The following is a 19,680-nucleotide window of genomic DNA, read 5'->3' on the forward strand; positions in this document are numbered from 1 at the left end:
TCAAGACCTGGATGGCCAAATAAGATAGATATCTTACTGATTCATGGGCTTATCAAGTACCTTCAGCAAACTGTATTTAATGCTCAGGATTGGTATGTTATTCATAACTAGAATTACTATTAGAAAGATCCACCATTTGACTTCACAGACAAAGCATGTTTATAATATTATATAGCCTGAAAAAACCCAGGCTATTCACGAATATATGATTTCTCATCACCATCTCTTTCAGATGGTTGAGTCTGCTCTTAAGTCTATGCTCTTTATTTTGTTGCTCTTATACACTGGGGCTTGTTTGGCTTAAATGTTTATTTATTCCTAAGATGTTATGACAACCACTATTTTAATTTCTCTGTAGAGTTTCAATTTTAATAGTCCCACTAGGAAGCCGACTGAGGAAGCAGGGCTTGAGTGTTGAATGACTACATCTGGAATTTTGTCCCACTACAGGTAGAAGCAACTGCAAATAGCAAAAGGAGGCGAAGTCTCAAAGAGAGCTGTACTGCATCCTCAGTATTAATCTCTGGTGAGACATTTGTCAATTTACATCTACAAACCAACTAGTGCTTCTATCGACACCTTCTCCAAGTTGTTACTTTTAGCATCCCTTCCTTCTGTGTCATGCACTGAACACAATATGTCCTCAGATACATTTATTATCATGAATGTAGCAGCGCTTAAAATATTATTAGTCTCTTGGAATAATGCACCTCAGCAAAACTTGACACTGAGCTAAAAATAGGATTTTTTTTTTTTTATCTAGAGTGTCAATGAATTCAACACCTGAGAGTTGTCTCTTTTCACTAACAAATATAAAAGTAAATGGAAAGAAATGTACCACTCTGGTGTGTGACGTTGACATTGGAGGAAGCTGTGACTGTGTGAGGGTAGGAGGTGTAAAGGAACTCTCTGTATTTTCTGCTCAATTTTACTGTGAAGCTAAAACTGCTCTAAAAATAGTCTATTTAAAAAGGGGGGGGCCTTCCCTGGTGGCGCAGTGGTTGAGAGTCCGCCTGCCGATGCAGGGGACACGGGTTCGTGACCCGGTCTGGGAAGATCCCACATGCCGCGGAGCAGCTGGGCCCGTGAGCCATGGCCGTTGAGCCTGCGCATCTGGAGACTGTGCTCCGCAACAGGAGAGGCCACAACAGTGAGAGGCCCACATACCACAAAAAAAAAAAAGGGGGGAGGGAGTAATACTTCATTTATATAAATAGAGGTGACACATTTAATATATTATTTTAGAGATTTGGTTTCATGCTTCAGATTGATTTTATATTTGCCATCATTTACTGTTTAAGGTGCACTTATTAGTGAATTTGAGAGTCTTAAGCAAAACTTTTCCACCGTTGTTTGCTGAATGCAGCTTTCTCTGAAGTTGTAATCACCATGTAGATAATTGTAAGGATTTTATACATTATTTTTCAGCCTACACAGCTGAATGAATGAATGTAATAGGCAAGATTTTGAATTATAAAATGGCAATGTAGAAATATAAGATTCTTGCTTTTGATATTTTTCTATATGTACTGTAATATGGAAAGGAAATGAATGGAAGAGAAAAGTGTATGAGGAAGAAAGACACTAGAATAACTGAGAGATCAACCTTGTTGAAAAACATACTCAACATTGAAGACTGTGTTATTTTTCTGTTTCTTACATGTTCATAAATCTATCCTTATGTTTTATTCACTACTCAGTTAAAGACCTAATCTTTTTTTGCCATATAGTGATCTAGAAGACACCAAATCTAAATCAGAAATGAGATGCAGTGCTAAAGCCTTAGAGTGTGTATAATGTTGAAAGCATATATGTAAATCAAAGAATATAGGGCTTCCCTGGTGGCGCAGTGGTTGAGAATCCGCCTGCCGATGCAGGGGACACGGGTCCATGCCCCGGTCCGGGAGGATCCCACATGCCGCGGAGCGGCTGGGCCCGTGAGCCATGGTCGCTGAGCCTGTGCGTCCGGAGCCTGTGCTCCACAACGGGAGAGGCCACAACAGTGAGAGGCCCGCGTACCGCAAAAAAAAAAAAAAAAAAAGAATCTAACTCACTCATCAGAAAAGAAAAAGGATCATGGGTATACTTGTGTTGCACTCACCAAATAAAGCACCTGCTTTGGCAGGAGTAAAAACTTGTACAGACAGAATCTTTCTAATCTCTATCCCACATATATTTTGCATGCAACACTCAGGATTTAGAAACCAGAAAAACAATTCACAATGTGAGACTTGGTGTTCAGAATGTTGAACAAAGAATTTGAACTGTTCATTGCCCCACAAACAGAATTTTCAGAATCCCAGACAGCCAAAGCCTGGCACTCTGTACAGAATGATGTGCTTGGATCTGAGAGAAGAAATTCAACAGGACTGACACAGTCTGTCTTGATGTAATAGAGTCGTACATGGCAAATGGATTTTTTTTCCCAAAAAAAGGTTTAATTTATTTTCCCAAAATATAGACTTCTTTTACATCCTCTTAAAATATATAGAGGTGTTTTTGCATCAGGTTTGTTTTGTAGGGTAAGTGATTCAATCACTCAGAGACTCTGTCAGCAAAGGCTGTTTGAGGGATTCCTAAGTGCTAGAAGGTGCTAACTTGCCTCTTGTGTAGCGCGGATTCACAGAGAAAATTAGATTCTCCCACACTATGGCAAAGATATTAGCTCTACACAACTAAAGTGTAGGGCAATTCTCTCTTCTCCCTGGCTCCTTTTCAAATAGGTTAGCAATAAAAGTTGTGTACATGAAGAGAGAATTAAATGACACCTAATTCAGACTGCACTGGGGTGTTCAATAGATTGTGGGAGGTGCCAGATTTCCTTAATATTCACAATAATAGTGGAATGTTAGAAATAATTTAAAATATATATTAAAAAAATAGACTTCTATAGATTTGAAACTGGCTGCCCATCACCAGGGAAGAGAACAAAGCATGGGGATGTTGATACACACACAAACTGAAATAGGCGACCCTAGTCAAAGACAGCAAACAAAACCACAAAGAAACAGGAAAAGGGATAAAGCGGGAATCAATATGTAACCATGCAAAAAGAAAAGTTTGGATTTAAGTCTAAGCTGCTAAACACTGGATGAGCAGGTTTATTGTTCTCTTGAAAAAAGAAATCGCTACTTCAGCATTTAAAGTGAGAATATACTCAAGAAGGCCCCTTTAGGCTTTGGCTATTTTCACACTATCCTGTTAAAACGTACCATTGCATACTAATGAAAGTAAACATAGAGGAGGTGAAGGGGAAGTTGGGGGGATTGAGAGAGAGTGACAGAGAGAGGTAGAGAGAAGGAAAGAAGGATCAAGCCTCTTTTTCAAAAAGAATTTAGAGTTTCTAAAAAGCAGAGTTCTCAAACCACTAAAGAATTCACTGTTGGGCTTTTTTTCCCCTAATTTTTATAAGAGTAGAATAGCCCTAGAAGAAATCTCCTAGTGACAGTTTAAATAGGAACTGAGATAGAAGTTTGGAGGAAAAGAGAATGGAAAACAACAAATGTAAAACAAAACCAAAATAAATATGCTAACTTAGTCAATCAAGGTGAGTTTGCGTGAATTATTCTAGCTTCTCTACAACAGTCAGTTTGTACCACTGCAGCTGCTTTTCTCAACTGCCTGTGGCATTAACTTTTAAAACTTTAATTTTCCAGTCACATGCCAAGCATACCTGAGTTCACTTATGATGGGCATGATTAGCCATGCTTGTTAGGCATAGTAACCATGGGGTCTTTACTGCAATGAGGAATTAAACTTTAAAAAGTCATTCTATTTACAACTATACAAATTCTCACAACGTGGTAATAAAGAGGCTACATGATGAAACCTGACAGGATGTTAAGCTTATTGCACAAGTGTGGACAGCTGAAGAGGCAAGAAATAATACAGTTGTCACTGGGCTGTTTCACCTCAACACGGAGCAAACAAAAAGAGCGTTGTTAATCAGTTCAACTCTTTGGCTGGATAATCCTAAACCAGTAATTGATAAATGGGAAAACCATACGGCCTCAACTCTGTGATTCATAAAACACATGAATATTCATACCATCTCCTTTGGTCAAGAGGCATTCTACATGCTTCTGGGCAGGCTTTGAAAGAGGAATACAAATAGTTCCTTGCTCAGCAGTAAAATACTGCTTCCCCTTTAAGGCCTATTTTCTCCTATTAAAAGTGAAGTTTAGCAATACACAGAGGACAGTAAACACAGTAAATGAAGGTAAATGACAAATGGTTCCGTAGGAAGTGCTGTACTTTAGCTTTTGCATACTGCTGCATTTGGAAAAATATTAAATCCTTAAAGGAAACTGAAGACTTAAACTACCAGAGAAATCGTGTTGGCAATATAATATATTAATCCTGGAAAAACTTACTCAAGCTCTGCATTTATGAGAATCATTTCTTTCCCACCGCACCAAATCTTAATATCTGAATTATTGATACTCTTTATACAAATAGTAGCTTTTGGACAATATAAAAATAATTCTCAGCATAATGTTGATATAAAATATTCTGCTTATTCTTAATAAAATCAGTTTTAAAAGTACATAAAAATAAAGTTTACAGTATTTGTATCAATTAATTTTATCTTTTAAAATGTATCTAAATTATAGCAAAATAAACACAAGGCACATATCAACAGAAATTTGTGCACTAAGGCATATAAGTTGATATGTTATAAATATGAGTATACTTTAAGCACATTTGTAGTTTGAGACCTTGTGGGAAACCATTCATATAAAATGAAGAATTTGTTCACAGTTTTCTCTCTTGTAGAAACTGATTTTAATATGTGACTTTTCCTTAAATCAGAGCACCTGTTGCTATACCTCATTTATGATATAAATATCATGGATTATTCCAGACTTCAAAGATAAAAGCAGAGGAAGAACCAAAATTTAAGGAAAATAGTGGTGTATTTTGTTATACAAAAATATCAAATATTCAATATAAAGATATTCTTCAACATTATTTAGAATACTAGTAAACGCTAACCAAAATGACCATTGCAAAATAAGGACTGATAAAATAAAATAAGATATACTCATGAATGGAATTCCAGGCAGCAATTAAAGTCATAGCTTGAAGAATAAGTAATGATATGTGCAAGAGCTCATGTTATAATATATTTATAAAAATGAGTTAAAATCACTTATGCAGTGTGATCCTGATATATGTGTGTGTAATTAATCTATATTATCTAGCTATATATATATATATAATTAATCTACATGTTTGGGGGGATTTTTCAATCCCCAGACTCTCCCCTGTAGTTTTTCTCAAATATATTAATTCTGCCAGATCACTCTGCTCCAGTCCTGAATTTCTGTTTAACAAGAGTTTGATTTTAAATTGTCCTTTATTATGTTAGTTTTGTTTCTCCAACTAAATCATATGCAATTTGAAGATAGGGAAAATTTGTATATATAGTGTGTATGTGTGATTCTAACAATGTACTGCATGTAACAGAGTGTCAACATACTCTATTTGTGATTGTTCTTTGAATTTTCTATTATTTGGATTTTAATGAAATTTAAAAAGTAATTCTTCTGGCACAACTCATGGGGAGAAAAAATTTCTCCAACATGAATGACATCCTTTTCATCTTCACACTCCATCAAAAAATAGAAAATTTTAAAGCAGTACAGTGATCCATTTTTTGTTTCCCTGATAACTTTTCTACAAATTTTATTTTACATACAAAATGGAAATAAATTTTCCTAATAGGTAATTTAAGCTTTTGCATAAAATATAAACAACTTGGAGGAAGTAAAGTCTCATTAATTCCTACTCTTCACACCATTAGTTTGCTGTGTAATTTCTAGACTCTACTCAATTGTATGTAAACCTCCGCCACCCAACATTTTAATATGAAAATTTTCAAACATACAGAAACGTCGAAAGTATTCTACAGTAAACACCCAAATACACATTACTTAGTTTCTACAATTAAGTTTTACTATATTGTATCTTAAGCTTTTAACATGTAAGAAAAATCATGTGTCTTATTTCTTAATCATTAAATGACTTTGATTTTACTGGCATGCAAAGTATGTAATGAAAAGGAATCTTAACACAAGAAGAGAAGTGTCATTTATATATTTTCCTGTTCTCTGAGGACTTCAGACTAGGAGTGAGAAAGAGGCTTGAAGTGGAACAGATTGAAAGCTTGACAGAAAGTGAAACGTGTGTCCTGTCTACTTAAAGAAACCCCAAACCAAAAACAAAGAAACAGAAAAACTTAATGTGTGTTAAATTTAAAATAGGTGGCAGCTGATTACTTTCCCGAGTTTTGTTTCCATAAAAGTTGCCAGCATCCACTGTTATCTTGCAGGTGCAGCCTGAGAGGATGGCTTGTAAGTGTTGCAAAGTTTACATCCAGTTCCATCACCATCAGACCAAGAAAGGAGTTACAGTTTTCTACAATTGCTTACTTACGCATTTGCTGCCACAGGTTTGTCTACAAATTGCATAACAAATCTCCAGACTCCAGGACAAACATTCTAGAACTCTGGAGTAAAGATTTATAGCCCCTAGTAAAGTCAATGACAGATAGTTAAATATAGTGAGCAAAGAAATAGCAAACTTTTAAAAAGTCTTCATATTTTTAACACAGCACAGTGCTTTAAGTTTAAAATATCCATTAAACCTCAGGTTTTTTTTAATCTATAAAATGACGTTAATACCATACTCATCGCAAACATATCTTGAGGTCAAAATGCTATAACATTTAAAGCCTGTAATCTACTGACTGTCATATAATAAATAGTCAATATATCATAGTATTTGCTACTATTTGCTACTTATTTTCCCAGAGAATTAAAGTGACAATTTGCTGTAATTATACTGTATTTCTAAAAAATAAGTAACTATATGGATTATATATACAAATATAAACATATGTTTAAATTATTTTATCAAAATATATAGGTATCCCTTCCAGTTAGACTATAAATATTCCAAGAACTCTAAACTGTGTTTAGAAATAGTGTATATATTAGGATGGAATTTCACAAATTAGTTGTGTTTTGGGGAGAGAGAGAGGAAGGAAGACTCACATAGAAACGCCATGTTATTGTGAGAATTATATTCTACCTTTCAGAGTTACCAGGACCTAGTGAATTTAGGACAAGATTTTTAGAATAAATTATATATATATGAAATACAAGAAATTATATATAAAAATTATATATATTTTCACACACTTTCAAGATCATAGTTTATTTATTACTTCAGATAAAAAGATAGTATATATATATACATATTAGGGAACCCCATATATATATATATATATATATATATATATATATATATAGGCTTACTTATGACTATGCACTTTAGTCCTATTTCACATTTTGATCCATGCAGTTTTTTAACAATAACATTACTTTTTCTTTAACCAATTTCCCCTTTAACCATCACTCTGAATGATTGTTTTAAAATTAATAGTAATAAAGTATTTAAGAAGAAACTTTAAATATTTTTGGTTTTAATCCTTTAACTTTTGTTAAGTTTGAAATTTGCTTATTCTTTCTGATTTACTTTGTTTAGGAGTGAACATGACCCCCTGGAGTTTGAGAAAATTACAAGGACTCTCCCAGAAATGCTTATGAACCAACTGAGACTGTGCTTAACTTTTAGTGGTGAGGATTTAAATATTTGCCCAAAGATTTAGGTACATAACTGGGAGAAAGCTATAATACTGAACTTTCAGTCATTTACTTAATAAAATTGTAACAGACATTATTAACTGACATTTAATGTGAACAGCTGTGGGCAGATCTAGACTCAACCTATTTTTGTCCGTCAACACTTTGCTGACAGGTTTAATGGACACCTTTGTAAATTATTTTAACTGGTATTAACAATATCAATCCTTAAGCCCCCTCAAACCTTATCCCACAGATTGACTTCCAATGGATTAACTGAATTTAGCAGACAAGAGCTGCCAAAGCATTAGCATTTCTTTACATTTCAGTTTTGGCTTTATGCTAAGATGTCAATGTTTACTTTAAAACTAAACCCGATCTCTGCAAAATATTTTTAGTCCATGTGCCAATAACGCCTCACGCTATGGCACAGGTAATTATAAGTAATGGAAATCGGCAGTGATAAACTTGCTTTATAATAATCTCAGAGATGCTAGCAGTACGTGGAACACATGCTTTTTCAATCCATTATTAAAAACATCTGATACATCTGTGAGACCTGGAGTTCCCCCCCCCCCCCCCGCCGTGTTCTGAGTACTCGGAACAGTTACAACTACAACATTTTGAGAGGCGGATTTTTTTTCTTTACACACACACACACAAAACCATGAAAGAAGCTTTTACAGGAAGGAACAAATACTCCTAAATGACATTTCATTAAAAATGTGTTCCCTTGGAAAGCGGACAGAACTAAAAGCCATGCTTTTACTTGGCAGAGAAAGTGGTACAGCAGGCAATGTGTGACGCCAAGGAGCATCAAAATCTACTTTGCCATGGATGTGAGCAGCATGCTGACCTAGAAAATAAAAAGGCAAAGGAATTTTACATGCGCTTTGATATCTTCTAAACTGAAATTTCAGTGGAATTCCCATTTCAGGCAAAGAACAAACAGGAAATGCAGACAATTGTATAAACTATGTTAGTATAAAACTACCAGATACATTTTTGGTTTCATTTTTAAAATATCTTATGTCATAACAATAAAAACTAAGTGTTTCTTTTCTTGTTTTTTTAAGAAAAAGAAATTTAGTTATGCTCTATGGTAAATATGTCAATTTTCAACTCTGGATAGATCAATGACAGTATGTCAGTTTTTTCCTCGTATACCCTTTTCTTCTGTTTTTCCCCTTTCCTTTTCTTTTTATTTCGATTATTTTTCTTTTTTTCTATTTTTTTTTTGCCAAATCAGATTTAGCTAAAGCTCCAGTACATGTTAATTGTTTCTCTGATTAATTTTAAAATAATAAGAAAATTTTAAAAGTTGTAAGCACAGTGACCAAAATAATACTTTAGGTCATTCTTACCTAAGACATCTGCTTTTAGCTATTCTTACCCAAAGGACAAATGATTAATGAGTCGTTTCCTTCTCTTCTAGATAGAAGCATACGCAAATCATCTTTCCTCTTGCCCCCTTCTAGGTCCTAAAAAAGGTGATTAAAGTTGTCATTGAAAAATCTTATGCCTGTGACAAGTTTTAACATACTCAGTAAGAGTTTGCAAAGCAGAGTTAAAACTCTACTGGGAATGGCATTGCCAAATTGTTTTTCAAGGTTACTTTCTCTTCATCAAAAACTGTAAAATAATAATGAAGAAGAAACTGCTTCCCATTAAGGAAAGAATAAGATCACTCATGAGTTTTACTGCTCCCCTACTTCAACTTTCTCTTGGTTTGAGGGTAATGTTGCTGGCTCCTGTTTCTGTAAAAATTCTTTGCTTCACATTCCCTGTAAACAGAAAAGAGCCATAATTACACCACATTTGATCCATATCAAAGCAAGTGATCCATGTATCGATTTACACACAGTAAAGCATATAAAACATTTTTGCTTTTCACCCTTACTTCACCACTTTCTAAGGAAAGTTTCCTTTTACATACTTCATTTGAATACAAAATGCTCCTGTTGAAATTTGTGATGTTAAACAAACCATACCAGTCATTCAACTTTTTAATTAAGGATTCAGTGTTCCATCCCTTTTCTGACATTAAAATTCAGGTGCAGTCATTAATCTTTCTAAACGAATTCACCTGTGGCTAATACTGATGTATTTTCTATGAGGCTTGTCATGGGCTGCATGCTGCATGCATAGCCACTCCACAGTTAATTACACAGGGGATTATCGTTAGCGTCATAAAGATAAAGCCTTGCTAGCAGCATTATAGAGAAGTTTCTTTTTGTTTCTCCCTCTTCCCCCTTTTTTTGGAGCAATGCCCTATTTCATTTTAACATCCAGATAGGTGTTTAAGAATAAACACATCGTGTTTACCTCAATGGCAGGCTGAAGATAGAAGTCAAGGAAAAAGAAGGTAGGCATGAAGGGATACCTACTTTAGAGTTTTGTTATGACAAACTAATTTGTAAGATACAGCCCAAACCAAAAAACGCTGAGAATAATATAAATAAGATGTACTTTTTCAGTTTTAGGTACCTTGATTAAATATACAAAATAGATTTTTTTTCTGAGTTCGTGACTTGAATGGTAGCTCATATACCTACATTCAGAAAACCAAAAGAAGATTTGCCAGTTTTAGTAAAAGACCCATTTGAGATATGTAATGAGTAAAACTTACAGAAGAGTTCTTTTCAAAAAGTATAAAGTAACTGTATAGTCTGAATTAACATAAAAAAAATAATCAAAAACAAAAACAAAAGATAAACAAAAACCAGGACAGCAAGTTAGATGTGTTTTACTTCAACACTTTAGACCAATCATACATAGCAATTCTATGTACTTATACTTTGGTAGAAATAAAATCAGAATGATTTTTTATAGTCACACGTTGAACTTTAAATATATACATTCTAGTTGCAATTGACTGATAATTTTCTTTGAACTTGTTATCCACAGTATAGTACTGAGTATAGTACATTCTCAGAAAATAGAGAAAAATGTGTAAATATAAAATACAGGTGAAATTAAGTGAAAATATAAGAGGTACATAAGCTTCAGTTAAAGAGAACTTAAGATTACTTTAACAAAAATCTTAGTAAAAGAGTCTGAAATGCCATCTGATACATTACAGTAAGGGAGAAATTAGGAAAAAAGAAACTTTAAAAAAGCCTAGTTGCCATCAAAAGAACAGAAAATGTAGGGTTTTTTTTTTTCAATTTCTTTAATGTGGATTAAACATTTTAATTTTTAACAAAATATGGAAGAATAGAATTTTTATTATACCTTTTGATGATACCATTATATTTAGAAATACGAAGGAATTGTTCCTGTCAGAAATTTAGGTATTTCCAAAATATAAGCAATTGCCTCTATTTAAAAATTTTATCTATGTTTGGCAGCAAGTAGATGCAGCCACATTTTTTCTTTTGTTTTGGATAATGAAATGAAATCTATTTTTAATCAACTAGGAGATGATCAATTTGACTGTTTTGCTTCACCAAAAAGCAGCTTCTTTTGTTTTGAGTAGACATGAACTGATTGTTAAACTTAAAAGATTAATTAATGATATTTCTCACAAAGTTTTCAATTTCTTCATATTAAAAATTTAAAGTGCAAACACATGACATTCCTGGTTTTTCGATTTATCTACCCACTTGAAAACTATGATTATACTTTGCTTTTTTGTTTAAGTTCTTATGTTTCTAAAGACATGTTTCTATAAAAAATAGATCATGAGATTTAGGCATATAATTCGATTTAAATTGATTATAACAATAATGGAGTAATGCTGTGGTAGACACTGAGCCTCTCAGTGGACAATCTTTTACTAGCATCACTGCCTTTGTCATGAATGATCTGAAATGGACCCAAATATCTTTCATGGGCCTGATAGTTTGCATTTAAGAGTTTGGTCACTAAAGTCCATCAGCAGAGTTTTATCCCCCATGCCAATGTGATTGTGAAAAACCAGGCCCTAGGATGTAATTGTGGTTCCTTGTTCTTTTGATTAGGTGCATGGTGATAACTTAAATGGATTCTCTTCTATGACTTCCTTATGTTTCCTAATGTTTTACATTCATGTGTTCTGAAGAATGTCTGATGTTTTCATTCTTAGTGCATAAAATGCTAACAAAGTTAAATTAATAATACAACCACTATGAAATACAAAAACTTTTCTAAGTAAGAATAAAATTATTTTTACCTGCTCAACTTTTCTTTAGAGCTTTCAAACTTGATGGGAAAATTTTTTTGAGATTTCTGTTTAAGTTATATAAATATATTCCAAAAAATACTTTTAAAATCATGACTTTTCATATCATTCCTAACATGGTGAGCATTTATACTTTTCTAATATTACTTCATACCAACTGCTTTTATCAATTTTTTTCATAAATAGTTATCCTCAATGCAATCTTCACAAAAAAGTCTTGCTTTTCATCCTCACAATTTAATATAAAAATTATTACTCTCTTGATGGACATTAAATTTGAATTAATCTACAAAAGGAAATAGAGGGAGTATAAGAAGATAAGTGTGCTTGGATAATAAGGTTTTCAAATTTTGTGGTATTTACTATTTTCTTACCCCTGTTAGATTTAGTGCTGATTGTAACTATACCTTTAAAATTTTGGTTTTCTTCAACTTAAGTGATTTAGAGTTATACAAACTTTACAATACCATGTTTGATTTAAAAACATTTTTTGACTTTCAATATTTCCTACCCCCACCCTGTCTATTCAAAACTGCTTTCTGTGATCCTTTCTATGTACATTCTTTCCATCCCTCAAAACTAAAATACTGACTAAAAAGCAAGTTAGAATGTCTAGCTGACAATTCTTTCATTTTTAATGTACTTTTCTATACAAGATACATTGCAGCTCAACTAGTGTAAATATTTTCCAGGAATGGATATGTAGGTTTCTGAAATTCTTAGGTAAAGCAGAATTGATAATTGGACTAATCAGGCTTAAACATACATTGACTTTCTTTATGTGTGTTATAATATTTGGAGCATAAGATGGTGCTAAATTTTATGTGTTAAATGCAGTAGTAATATTTTGGCAATTTTAAAAACTACATCTGTGGTCTCTGTCAGTTTAACAGATGACTGGAAAGACCTAAATCTGTGAACAGTTAACATGATAATGTCTTGCCAAAGATCTAGGTATATATCTAGTATATGTCATATTGGTCTATAATATTGCAAATCATCATAAAGCTTTAAATAATCTCCTAAGCATAAGATGGTCAATTTGACTCTCCAATGATTTGTTTGGAAATGTTGACAAATATCTGCTATAATGACAAAACTAACATTTTTAAAAACATTAGATTGTAATATTTATTCAATTTTGGTTTGCATTTATTGTCTACAACTTTAATCTAAAGACCAATAACATTAAATATATGTATATGTCAGAGTATAGAAATGTGCTGTATGAATTCAGAACAAAGAAAAAAATAAATGAGGTAAAATCTGTGTAACTAATACTTGAGGAGACATAAATTTTTACTTCAATATTTTAAAAAGTAAAATACTGATCTAAATATTCTTTTTTTTTAGCAGAAATCATCTTATTTCTCAGTGTTCTTGATTAAATTAATAACAGTTAAGTGAAACAAGATTTTACCAGAAGAGAAATTTTGTATATTCACAATTTTTCATTTAACCCTCACCCAATTACCTTAACTGAAGAAATAGAGAAGCTTCTTATTTTAAAAATCTTTTCCATTCATTGGGTTAGAATCAAGAATTACAATACCAAGTATAAGTTCCAGGAACCTATTTTCAATCCATATTTTAAGATGATTTTCAGGCCATGACCTTCCTTCCTTCCTCCTTCCCTCCCTCCCTTCCTTCCTTCCGTCCTCCCTCCCTCCCTCTTTCTTTCTTTCTTTCTTTCTTTCTTTCTTTCTTCCTTTTTTCTTTCTTTCTTTCTTTCTTTCCTTTTTTTTTTTTTTTTTACAATTTCAGATACTATACAAATCTCTAGTTTGAATTGGCTGCCAGTTATTAAATTCAAAAACATTTAATACAAATTCAAACTCAGGTAGTGAAAACAATATCCTAACAGACAAAGTTCAGCATTTTGAGATAAGATTACCACTCATCTCACAGTATTTTCCTTAATCATAATGTTCCTTTCTAGTTTTTGCTTGCTGTGCATACTCCTAATCTAATTCAGGATCTTGAATTTCTTTGTTCATCAATATCTCTACTCAAACTGAAAACATATTTCTTAGCCTAACTTTTGTACGTATGGAAGAAAAAGAACATTCCATCTACCTTTCATGCTGGTTGCACACAGTAGACATATGCTGCACCCCTAATAGTCCCAGACCATGACTTTGGTTTTACTACAGACAGCTTGCAAACCTACTGACAGGATACAATATAAACACACCAGGCTTTATGGAATTAGTTGGTGCACTTGCAAGGTTAATGTAGCATCTGTGATGCAAATATGTGACCATTCTAATAAGTTTATTGGTAGACTGATGCCATTTCTCAGATCTGCTCTTGAGTTCCATTAAGCAGTTTCCTAGTCACCATTAACTTCAAGTATCATTTATGTAGTAAATATATGAATCTATGGAAAGGAATACCAGAAGTGTAGCCCATTTACACACCACAGGATACTGTTGAATCACAGAAGCACCAATCACATTTAGAATATCCTGAACTGACCGCACATTCCAAAGCCTCACTTTGCATTTCTGGACACATGTTCAATTTCTGCTCGTGAGGAAGCTGGTCACTGGGCTGATACATTTGTTATGAAAGGCTTCATTTTCCTCATTTAGGGGTTCAGCAACATGTCTTGCTGAGGATATTTATGTCATATTCTAACAAGCATGGGATAGACTCTGGAGTCAGGAACAAACTTCACACAGGACAAGCTTTCTTTTTTATCTGAGAGCACTAAGGCTGAGAGCCCAGCAGGATTTGTCTAGTCCACAAAAGCTCTTCCATCCTGCACACAGTGTGTGCTTAGCCAGAACACCCACACATTGTGTTTTCTTACCAAATGACATTTTCTGGCTGCTCACTTCATATTTGTCACTTGTATACAAAGTGTAATGTCTAAAGAAAGCATGATCAGCTTGTGCATCACTAATCTCATTTGTGTAATAGCTCTGAAAACATGCAACAAAAAAGTAACTGGTAAGCTACTACACATACACATGCCATGCTCAGCATGCACCTCATTGAAATGTGAAATTCACTGGCTGCTAAGAAAGGCAGTGGTCAGCAGTGAGAATCTTACTTCTCACTCCCTGTTGCAAATGAAGAATAACTCCTCAGACCTAAATGAAAGGCATGCTGACAGGCCTATCTACCTTAACATGTTATCAAGTACAAGGGGGCAGGGTAATACCCACCAACCTTTCAAATCTGATTGATTATTTCTCTTTTTGGAGACAGGAGCAAAGGAGCTCTGTCAGTCCATTTAAAGTTTTCTTATTGTCATTTATTCTCTCTTTCATTAGACTATGACTCTTAAGACTTCAATTTGAGGTCTATGGAGACCCAGATTACATTATTACTGTTATGTGGTATGTTACACACTAATCATAACCATTACCACTTACAAGTCAACAGCTTCATTCAATTAGCAGCCTGACATGGATTTTTAAGTTAATTCATGGTGAAGGTCAGCAGTGGTCAGAGTGGCAGGTGCATTCTGCTACTCTTTGAATGCCAATTATCAGTCTTGGATAATTAGAGTGATTCTTACATACAAGTTAATTAGAGAGATCAAAACCTAAGATATGGAACTTATGTAACTGTCCAGTACTATAAAAAATCATATAGGATAGTCTATGTATTTAAATAAATACATATCCCTTAACTTATTCAAAATTAAAATCTATATCTTTACACTTAACTTTTTATTCTTATTACAAAAGAAAACGTGTATATCATGGATATAAGGGTATATATAATATCCTTAATATATATAATTGACTTCGATGGATAGGCAATAGTAATAAATCAGAATATATGTTTTTGAAAGTACTGTTAATTATAATTTCAAATACTTTTTCTGCATAAAATTTGTAAACTAAATCACATTTATAGTTTAAGCTTACCCCACCCCTTCCAAAATTGTCTTTCTTGAAAAACTAGAGTCTCTTTCTGATAATTAGAATTATATATCATATGCACTCTTCTGTGTTGTGGTTATCAGGAAGCTTAGTGCTAATTATGGTGTTCCTTTAAAATATCTATATTAGCCATATCCTTAACATATTGCTTTCTTTCCTGATTCATTTACTTTGATTATTTTATATCTTTTAGGTAAGTGATATCAATATATATTATATACCTAATAATTTCATGTTATAGATTATATATCTTTAACAATTATATGTATTTTTGAGACAGCTTACCTCCTGTCTCAAAAGCATATGTGTTTGTATTTGACTGAGTACACACACACACACAGGCACACACATAGACATATATACTTAAATCATTTTAAGTGGATAAATACTATAAATCAGTCACTAACTAATAACTGGTTACTTGGTGGACCTTCAAGATGGTGGAGGATTAAGACATGGAGATCACTTTCCTCTCCACAAATACATCAGAAATACATCTACATGTGGAACAACTCCTACAAAACACCTACTGAACGCTGGCAGAAGACGTCAGACTTCCCAAAAGGCAAGAAACTCCCCAGGTACCTGGGTAGGGCAAAAGAGAAAAGACAAAACAGAGACAAAAGAATAGGGATGGGACCTGCACCACTGGGAGGGAGCTTTGAAGGAGGAAAAGATTCCACACACTCGGAAGCCCCTTCACTGGTGGAGACGGGAGGGTGGTCGTGGGGGGGAAGCTTCAGAGCCGTGGAGGAGAGCGCAGCAACAGGGGTGCAGAGGGCAAAGCAAAGAGATTCCCGCACAGAGGATCGGTGCCAACCAGCACTCACCAGCCTGAGAAGCTTGTCTGCTCACCCGCTGGGCTGGGCAGGGGCTGGGAGCTGAGGCTCAGGCTTCGGAGGTCAGATCCCAGGGAGAGGACAGGGGTTGGCTGTGTGAACACAGCCTGAAGGGGCTAGTGCTCCACGGCTAGTCTGGAGGGAGTCTGGGAAAAAGTCTGGACCTGCCTAAGAAGCAAGAGACCATTGTTTCGGGGTGTGCAAGGAGACGGGATTCGTTCCCTGTCTGCCCAGAGAAGGCAGAGAACCGCCTAAATGAGCTCCAGAGACAGGCGTGAGCCTCGGCTATCAGCTCGGACCCCAGAGACGGGCATGAAAAGCTAAAGCTGCTGCTGCAGCCATCAAGAATCCTGGGTGCAAGCACAGGTCACTATCCACAACCCCCTGGGAGACTGTGAGCCCGCCACTGCCAGGGTCCCATGATCCAGAGACAAGTACACGAGGAAAACACACGGCTTGCCTCAGGCTGTTGTAACATCATGCAGGCCTCTGCTGCCACAGGCTTGCCCTGCATTCCAATTATAACTACCGTACCCCTCCCTACTCCCGGCCTGAGTGAGCCAGAGTACCCGAATCAGCCGCTGCTTTAACCCCATTCTGTCTGGGAAGGAACAGAAGCCTGAGGGCGACCTACATGCAGAGGTGGGGCCAAAAGCAAAGCTGAACCCCAGGAGCTGTGCAAAAAGAAGAGAAAAGGATATTTCTCCATGCAGCCTCAGGAGCAGTGGATTAAATCCCCACAGTCAACCTGAGGTAACCTGCATCTGTGGAACACACGGATAGACAACAAATCAACCCAAAATTGAGGTGGTGGCCTTTGAGAGCAACTGTAGAATTGGAGTTTACTGTCTGTGACAGGCGTCTTTCTGAATTTTATGTTTATCTTAGTGTAGTTTTTAGCACTTGTATCATTGGTGGATTTGTTTATTGGTTTGGCTGCTCTCAGTTTTATTATTACTTTCTTATTTTAATAATTGTTATTTTCTTAAAAATTAATTAATTAATTAATCTATCTTTCTTTTTTTCTCACTTTTCTTCTGAGACGTGTGGCTGACAGGGTTTTGGTTCTCCGGCCTGGTGTCAGATTTGAGCCTCTGAGGTAGGAGAGCCGAGTTCAGTATATTGGACCACCAGAGACCTCCCAACCCCACATAATATCAATCGGCAAGAGCTCCCCCATAGATCTCTGTCTCAATGCTAAGACTCAGCTCCACCCAACAGCCAGCAAGCTACGGTGCTGGATGCCCCTTGACAAAAAACTAACAAGACAGGAACATAACCCCACCAATTAGCAGAGAGCTTGCCTAAAATCATAGTAAGTTCACAGAAAACCCTGAAAAAACACCACCAGACGCAACCATGCCCACCAGAAAGACAAGATCCAGTCTCATCCACCAGAACACAGGCACCAGTCCCCTCCACCAGGAAGCCTACACAAGCCACTGAACCAACCTTACCATCTGGGGGCAGACACCAAAAACAAAGGGAACTATGAACCTTCAGCCTGTGAAAGGAGACCACAAACAGAGTAAGTTAAGCAAAATGAGAAGACAGATAAAGCAGATAAAGGAGCAAGGTAAAAACCCACCAGACAAAACAAATGAAGAGGAAATAAGGAGTCTACCTAAAAAAGAATTCAGAGTAATAATACTAAAGATGATCCAAAATCGTGGAAATAGAATGGAGAAAATACAAGAAATGTGTAAAAAGAATTAGAAGAACTAAAGAGCAAACAAACAATGATGAATAACACAATAAATGAAATTAAAAATTCTCCAGAAGGAATCAATAGCAGAATAACTGAGGCAGAAGAACGGATAAGTGACCTGGAAGATAAAATAGTGGAAATATCTGCCGCAGAGCAGAATAAAGAAAAAAGAATGACAAGAATTGAGGACAATCTCAGAGACCTCTGGGACAACATTAAACACACCAACATTCGAATTATAGGGGTCCCAGAAGAAGAAGAGAAAAAGAAAGGGACTACAAAAATATTTGAAGAGATTATATTTAAAAACTTTGCTAACATGGGAAAAGAAATAGTCAATGAAGTGCAGGAAGTGCAGACAGCCCTATACAGGATAAATCCAAGGAGAAACATGCTAAGACACATACTAATCAAACTATCAAAAATTAAATACAAAGAAAAAATATTAAAAGCAGCAAGGGAAAAGCAACAGATAACAGACAAGGGAATCCCCATAAGGTTATCAGCTGATCTTTCAGCAGAAACTCTGCAAGCCAGAAGGGAGTGGTAGGACATATTTAAAGTGATGAAAGGGAAAAACCTACAGCCAAGATTACTCTACCCAGTAAGGATCTCATTCAGATTTGATGGAGAAATTTAAAAATTTACAGAAAAGCAACAACTAAGAGCATTCAGCACCACCAATCCAGCTTTACAACAAATGCTAAAGGAACTTCTCTAAGCAGGAGACACAAGAGAAGGAAAAGACCTACAATAATAAACCCAAGACAATCAAGAAAATGGTAATAAGAACATACATATCAATAATTACCTTAAATGTAAATGGATTAAATGCTCCAACCATAAGACATAGACTGGCTGAATGGAAACAAAAACAAGATCCGTATATATGCTGTCTACAAGAGGGCCACTTCAGACCTTGGACACATACAGAGTGAAAGTGAGGGGATGGAAAAGGATATTGTGTGCAAATGGAAATCAAAAGAAAGCTGGAGTTGAAATTCTCATAACAGACAAAATAGATTATAAAACAAAGAATGTTACAAGAGACAACGAAGAACACTACATAATGATCAAGGGATCAATCCAAGAAGAAGATATAACTATTGTAAATATTTCTGCACCCAAAATAGGAGCACCTCAATACATAAGGTGCTACATAATGCTAACAGCCATAAAAGGGGAAATTAACAGTAACACAATCATAGTAAGGGACTTTAACATACCACTTTCACCAACGGACAGATCATCCACAATGAAAACAAATAAGGAAACACAAGCTTTAAATGATACATGAAACAAGATGGACTTAATTTATATTTATAGGACATTCCATCCAAAAACAAAAAAAATACACTTTTTTCTCAAGTGCTCATGGAACATTGTCCAGGATAAATCATATCTTGTGTCACATATCAAGCCT

The 19,680-nt window shown here is 35.0% G+C and overlaps 1 long non-coding RNA gene across 2 annotated transcripts in view; it reads left to right on the forward strand.

Moving 5' to 3' along the window:
- The window catches only part of LOC308612933, a 75,337-nt gene extending 68,885 nt beyond the window's left edge, over positions 1–6,452 (forward strand). For both annotated transcript variants that reach the window (XR_014015183.1, XR_014015184.1), the window contains 2 exons: positions 451–526; positions 6,335–6,452. This is a non-coding gene — a long non-coding RNA (uncharacterized lncRNA). The remainder of the gene's footprint in view (positions 1–450; positions 527–6,334) is intronic.
- The last annotated feature ends 13,228 nt before the right edge of the window (positions 6,453–19,680 follow it).

The sequence above is a fragment of the Mesoplodon bidens genome (assembly GCF_964165515.1).
Source record: "Mesoplodon bidens genome assembly, chromosome: 2".
Lineage (NCBI taxonomy): Eukaryota > Metazoa > Chordata > Mammalia > Artiodactyla > Ziphiidae > Mesoplodon > Mesoplodon bidens.